The sequence below is a fragment of the Ailuropoda melanoleuca genome, chromosome 16 (genome assembly GCF_002007445.2).
Source record: "Ailuropoda melanoleuca isolate Jingjing chromosome 16, ASM200744v2, whole genome shotgun sequence".
Lineage (NCBI taxonomy): Eukaryota > Metazoa > Chordata > Mammalia > Carnivora > Ursidae > Ailuropoda > Ailuropoda melanoleuca.
The window spans coordinates 41,081,090-41,088,384 of record NC_048233.1 but is presented as its reverse complement, the minus strand read 5'-3'; positions in this window follow the sequence as shown (position 1 = coordinate 41,088,384).

Sequence of the window (7,295 nt, the reverse complement as noted above, 5' to 3'; positions counted from 1 at the left end):
CACTGGGGAGAGGCATGGTAAACGAGTTTTCAGTAAGAAGACAGTACTGGGGTTGGTAAAGGATTCAGTGACTTACCCTTCAGTAAATTAGAGAGAGGCAGCTTTTCACCCTTGAACACTTGCGTTCAGATATGCGTTCTTTTTTGGGAGAGACAAGTGGGTCACAGCTGGAGCCCTGGGAGTAGCCTATAATCCAGGGTGTGTCCATAGCAGGGGAGGTGCAGGGGGATACCATCTGTCCTGGTCTGGGAAAGGAAAGGAGATAATGAAGTTCTGGTCTAAATTAGGCCTGGCCATGCTTTCTCAGCTCCTCCCTTTTCTAAATCTGTCTTCCCGAGGCTGGACGAGAATGAAACCATTTTGTCCTCTCCAGGAAGGATGGGTAGGTCTTTCCGAGGGGCAGAATTCTTGCAGGCTGAATTCCGCAGGCAGGGGCGTGCGGAGTATCCCTGATAGGGCCCAAGGCAGAGCTCACAGGCTTGCTGTCTCTGCTTCTGCTCCCCCACCGTAGGGCCCTTGGGGAGCAGCTCTCTGTACCCGAGGTGGGTTTTCTGCTTTGTTTCTGGTAGCACCAGGCTCTGAAGGGAGTCTACATAACTTTTGTTTTGAAAGCATTTCTGGACTCTGGACGGAAGCCAGAGCTTAAGCAGGAGAAGGGGCAGAAATGATTTAACTGTCTGCGTGTGGTATTGTTTGTTTTTGTTTTAAATGAAAGAAAGACCAAAACTTTCTGTGGCCCAGTGAATCAGCTGGGGTCTTTGGCCCTGCGCTATCCACGGCATTTTATCCAGTGGGGGCCCAGGAAAGAATTTGGTCACGCAGATTGAGGAACACACTTGAATTTGGAATGAGAGAGACGCTGACGTTTTTTGTGTCCTTGGACCCACTCACCTTCCTATGCCTAGATTCCCTTCCTGTCTCATAGGCCAGGCCCTGACACTGAGGTTCTGACTGTCCCCCCGACAAGGGGCAAAGCCTGCTGAGGGCTGGAGTGAGGGGTGGGGAGGGAAGAATGGGGAAGAAGCACTTGATGTAGTTGTGTGGAATAAACAGTATTTTTCTTTTGTACGGATCTGCTTGTTTATCCTTCGCCTCTCAGGGTGGGGCTGATAGGGAGGAGCCAGTGATGTACCGGGGAGCTGCCTCTATCAGAGCTCGTAGCCTGGAAAACCCCATTGCAAGAGGGCGAGGGTCAGTGCCGTGGCCTCTCACTTCAGAAAGCCCTGCCACGACCCTCCAGCCGTGACCCTCCCCATGGAATGCAGAGTCAAGAGGATGTGCCCTTTCTCCTTCTAGGACCTCAGAATTCCCTGCAAAGCCCACCTTCCCACCTCTCTTCTCTGGGTCTTGACAGACTGTGCTGTGGGTGTGCACTCTCTTACGCCCAAGAGGTGACCGAGGGGCGACTCTGTCAGAGAGCTGAATGGATGGAGCTTGGATATGCAAGCTGGAGTGTTTATAAATAGCCACAAAGCCCTTTGCCGTGTGAGGTGGGTCTGCCAGGGGAAAGAGAAGGCAGACTGTAGGCTGGGGACCAAGGCTGCAGAACATTCTAACACAGAACTTCAAAGAGTGCTAGAAGTCTAAATTCAAACCTGGCCTTCCAGGTTATTCTGAATACAAGACGAGATCATTCCTTAGACTTGACACATAGCTGTGTGGTAAGTGGATCTTAATTCGTGCTCTTCCATAGGCCTGCAAATGTTAGGGGCAGGCCTGGCCCTTGGGCTTCGAGCAGGGACAGCACGACTGCAATACGGGCCTCGCTCTTTACTTGTCTATCTCCTAGGAGTTGGGTTCATGCCATGCACGTCTGCAGCCCTCCCTCCTCCCCCTTCCACCTACCTGGTATTGGAGAGGTCTGGGCTCCATCATCTAAACTGGTGAGAGCGGGGTATCACCTTTGATTTCACCCAATCAACATCCCTGAGCCAGGCCCTGTGCTGGATTCTAGATCATGCCCTATCACCCCACCTCTGCTCAAGGGACAATAGGTGTCCAACATTCTGATGCAAGGCCTAGAGATCAGAGGAGCTTTACAGCACTCTGAACTAATGGGGCAGATAGAAGCCAGCGCTTACCTCTGCATAGATCTCACGACCCTAATATTAGCTATCCACACTAGGCTGGGACTCCTCAGTACCCAGGTCAGGGGCACACAGTAGGTGCTTGATGACTGAATGCATTTGCTGTCCTCTCCTTAAAGGAAATAATGAGAGCTGAATCCCTGACTTCACACTACTGGGAGAAAGCAGGTACAGGGATTCTGCTTAGCTATGCAGGGTTTAGTCTGTGATATGTGGGAGTGAATGGAATCTGGGCAGCGACTGGCCCTGACCCAAGAAAGGCAGCTCCCAGCTGCTCCCACCAGAAGAGTTTGTGGAAGCTGATATCTCTGGCTTAAACCAGTTGACTGTGCTTCCTGGCATTGGGCCCCCCCACAGCCTGAAAGGAAGGGGGGTGGTGTGGAGGACTGCAGTTTCTATTCCCAGGCCTGAGAAGTTCTTTTGGGTTCCCAAACCCAATACCGATGTGTGTGTGGAAACGTTCCCACACCAATAAGCAATTCTTGGACACCAACAAGGTATTCACTAATTCAACTCAATTCTGACACTATCTGCCTGAAGATAGCATCGAATTCCACAGGTAAAAGGCTCAGTCCCACGAGACCACCCTCCACTTGGGACACCATCACACACCCAGGTTGTTAACTGTGCTTCTGACTGACCGGCTACAAAGTGGAGGTTCCAATGGTCCCCTTCCAACAGGATGCCAATTCTGAGTATAGGTTCGTTTCTCGTTTTTTTTTTTTTTTTTTAAGATTTTATTTATTTATTTGACAGAGAGAGACAGTGAGAGAGGGAACACAAGCAGGGGGAGTGGGAGAGGGAGAAGCAGGCTTCCCGCTGAGCAGAGAGCCCGATGTGGGGCTCGATCCCAGGACCCTGGGATCATGACCTGAGCCGAAGGCAAACGCTTAACGACTGAGCCACCCAGGCGCCCCTGAGTATAGGTTGTTACCTACACTTCTGACCAACTGGCTCTAAATGAGAGGTTCCCATGAATGTTTCTTTGGGTTCAATTAATTTACTAGAATGGCTCACAGAACTCAGGAAAACCCATTTACTTGCTAGATTACTGCTTTATTACAAAGGTTATTAAAGGATACAAATCAACAGACCTATGGAGAGATTCATACGGCAAGGTCCAGAACAAAGGAGCTTCTGTGTTCATGGAGCTTGGGGCCCTGGCGCAGTGGCACATGGAATGGTTCAGTTTCCCAATCTGGAATCTCTAAACACCCTCCTTTGGGATTTTTATGGAGGCTTCATTACATAGGCATAGGTGATTAACTCATTGGCCATTTGTGATTGATTCAAACTCTAGCCCCTCTCCCTTCCCAGAAATCAGGGAGTGGGACTGAAAGTTCAAACCCACTATTCATGGTTGGTTTCCCTGGCAACCAGCCCCCATCCTTAAGTGCTTTCCAAAAGTCATCTTCATTAACAAACCCATCCGTGGTGGAAAGGAGCTTGTTATGAATAACAAGATACATTTCACCTTCATGGCTCTGAAGCATTTTCAGGAACTGAGGACAGAGATCAAATATCACAAAAGATGTTTCCATAGCTCTATTGTTCAGGAAATTCCAACAGTTTTGGAAGCTGTGAGCCCGTAACTGTGGGTGAAGACCAAATATATGTGAGAACATATTTTGGTCATCTGGATATTTATATATATTTCTTATAAATCACAATATTGCAGATGTCTACTGTGCTGAGGACTGCTGTGAGGGGGGAACTGATCTTCTTTGGACTGGAGAAGGTGTGGGCTTGTTTCTGGATTACAGATAAGAGACGAAGGGAACCCAAAGTTGCTTGGAGCTGCATGGCTGTGAAAGGTTTTGATTTTCTTTTCTCTCAACTACAGAGTCCTTCAAAGAAGCCAGACTGTGGCTCACAGTCTTGTCTGGGTGGGATGTGGGAAGATGTGAAGAGTTAAAATTAGGTGGTCAGTCCCTCAACAAGGCCTGCCTGGATAATGGTTTGTTCCTTTATCTAGAAGAAAATGTCCACTAATTGGGGAACCCAACAACAGTGACTGATTTCAGTAAATCAGTGGGAAGCCTAGGGAATAGATGGGTGCTGACCCAGAAGCTTGAGCCCTCAAGCCTCTGAGAGAATTGGTTTGTTTTGAAAAGTAGGCAGGACAAGTGCTAAAGTCCCCTTTTTGTCAATCATAATAGCTAACCCTTACTGATCACTGACTATGTGCTAGGCACTCTTCAAAGCACTTAACATGCATTATGTCAGTTAATTCTCACCATAATTCTGTAAAGGAGTACTATTATACCCATTTTATAGATAAAGACTTGAGGCATGGAGAAGATGAGGAATCTACTTAGGGTTGCTTTGTTTGTGAGCTGCAGAACCAGGTCTTGAACCCAGGTAGGTTGTCTCTAAAGCCTGTGTGCTTAACCTTACCCCATGCAGGATGGCACTTGGGAATTGCCCTTCTGTCCTGATCTTATTGGGAGGATTTCCACATGTTTTTACCACCCAGGGTCAACTCTGCTGTGTTCCGTAGAGGAGGAAGAATTTTTCTTTACCCTTTTAGGTTCTTTTGGTGGGTCTATTAATTACATTGGCAAAGAACACACAAACAGGAGAAAAACAAATCTAATTACATGTGTACAACAGCCCCATAAGAATATGAGCCCCACAGGTGGTCAGGCAATTGAGGCTTATATGCCATCCTGAGCTATGGCAAAGGGGGTAGGGGTCTGAGACTTCAAAGGGGAAGAAGATAATTTACAGGAAGATGGGAAGAGCAAACATTTGGTAAGCAAATGTTTGCCATGGCATGCAGAGACAATGGAGCCAGAAAGGAATCTGAACAAACAGGCCCTATTGAGCTTTCCACAGCTACCATACTTAGCTCATCTTCTTCATAGTTATCTCTGATCACAGCTCTCTTCCTGGACTAGGCCCTCTATCTAAATCATTTTAGGCAGTGAAAGGGAAGATAAAAGCTCTTCCTTAGCCTTTCAGGCCTTGATTGACTTCAGCTCAAAGTAATCCACAAGCCAAAAATGCATATTTTGGGGAGGCTCATTCTGAACCCCTTCGGTTCCATCTAAACAGTGTCTTGTTTCAGGATGTAAATCTAGGGAAATGAACCATTTACAGATAAGCCTGAATTCCACCCAATGGTTCAGAATACTGAATTTGGAGCTCTGTGCCATGGGTGCTCTAATTAATTAGTCATATTTATTCTAGCTAATAAGAACCATGATTTTTGTTGTGGGATAAATTTTACCCATATAAAATTTGGTTTATTGATAGGTGGTGCTGGATTTCCAGGGGGAATACCTGGTGATCATTTTTTGGAAGCAGAGCTCCCAGGGCTGTCCCTGAAATCCCTATTTCCAGACCTGGCACTCCAGTATCACTTTTAGTTACATTGGGAAAGAGAGAGGAAGGGAAAAGTTCACTCCCCCCAGTCATAGCATTCTAGGGGTAAACAGTCTGTAAAATCATTTCCCCACAGGGGCATCTGGGCTCACAGACATATATCTCAAGACTGATCTGCATTCCTGTTGGGAGGGGCCAAGGCTTAGGAATTACTTCTCATCTTATCTCAGTTTATTTTATAATTAATAAATGACAAGGACTTTTGTGGCCTTTATTTTGGTTCAGAATTTAAACTTAAGCTCAAACATTTCTGAGAAAGACGAGTCTGTTTTTTTCTAAATATTTTCTGGAGGACAGGGCTCCATAAGATTCCTGGATATGGTAATTATCTCCTCCAAACATCTAATATGAATATCTCTTGTTTTATTTTAAATCCATTCACTTTGAGCTGTTTTTTTTTTTGCATATTAAAAAATGCTTCATCCAAGATATCTTCATGTGTGCATTTTTTGATAATTCAATATTCTCACCTCCACAAGCTTCAAAATTCACCTCTGAAAAGAAGAAGAGGTAGGAAGCAGATCTTTTTTAGATGTCCAGACTATGAGATCAGTCAGGCTTCACCACTCACAAGCTGGGTGATCCTGAACAAGGCAATTAATTTTTCTAAGCCGTTTCCTTATCTATGAAATGAATCTAATCCTGGTACCTTTCTTACGGGAGTGGTCTGAGAATTAAATGAGATTCTATACATAAAGCACCTAGTCAGGGCTTGGCACCGAGGAGGGGCTCAGTAAATATGAGCCTCTCGTTATTACATCAGGGATTTAAAGTTAGTTGCCGAGATTATGTAGGTAGTGATGGTGCTGTTACTCAAGGAGGCATGGTTCCACCTAACAGGTGTGTAAAAATACTCTAGATATAATATTTCTTTACAAAGGACTTTGATTATGGCATCTCTCTTTTGGTTTCTGAGCCCAGGACCAGTTGCTTTACTCATAGGCACGTGTTTTGAGATAAAACTGGCTCAAGAGAAGAAGAAATGGCTTGAAGAGATATTGAACATCCCAGGAACGAACCAAGACTTGGATGCCAGGGCTTATTAAGGTAACCCTAGAGCCCTCAAAGAGAGAATCTTGTGGCTGAAACTGGGGGCATGCTGTTAACTTCATGTCAACCTCTTTCCTTTCTTAATTTAATAAGAATTTTTTTTAAAGTCCTATTGAATGCAGAAACTATACTAGGAGATACGTAGAACACAAGCCTGAAAACGATTTATTTTCTCTTATTTAGGAAATCACAGTTCAGTGAAAAAGGCGGATATATATGACTCAAGACAAATTGTAAAAAGTCCAATAATGGAAAACAACAATGAACCAATACTTTAACATATAGACAATATTTTATAGAAAAAAATTCAGGTTTTGGAATCAGCTCTGAAGTTGGCATAGCAATTTAGCTGTGGCAAATTTCAGCCTGTAGGCTTCTTTCCCTACTGGTAAAATGAGGGTCATCATACTTAGCTTTAGAACTATAATTCTAATTACAAAATTGCCTTGAGGATTACTAATGATGTCATAAAGTTCCTGGTGTATAGTTGATGCTCGATAAACAAACAAGGAAGGTGGAGCAGGGATGGTTATCCCTACTTTTCAAATGAGGAATCGAAATCTTAACGAGATTAAACCATTATTTGAGAACCACCAAACTAGTAAATGAAGACGCCAGCCCAAATCCAAATCCTATCTTCAGACCACGACCTTTTAAAAACTCCAACTTTCACCTATCTCCTGCTTTCCTGTTCAAATGCATTAGGGAGAATGCGGAAGATCAGCATAAGCAGAGTCTTGACCTTCGGAGAGGTGAGTTTAAGGAGTGAGA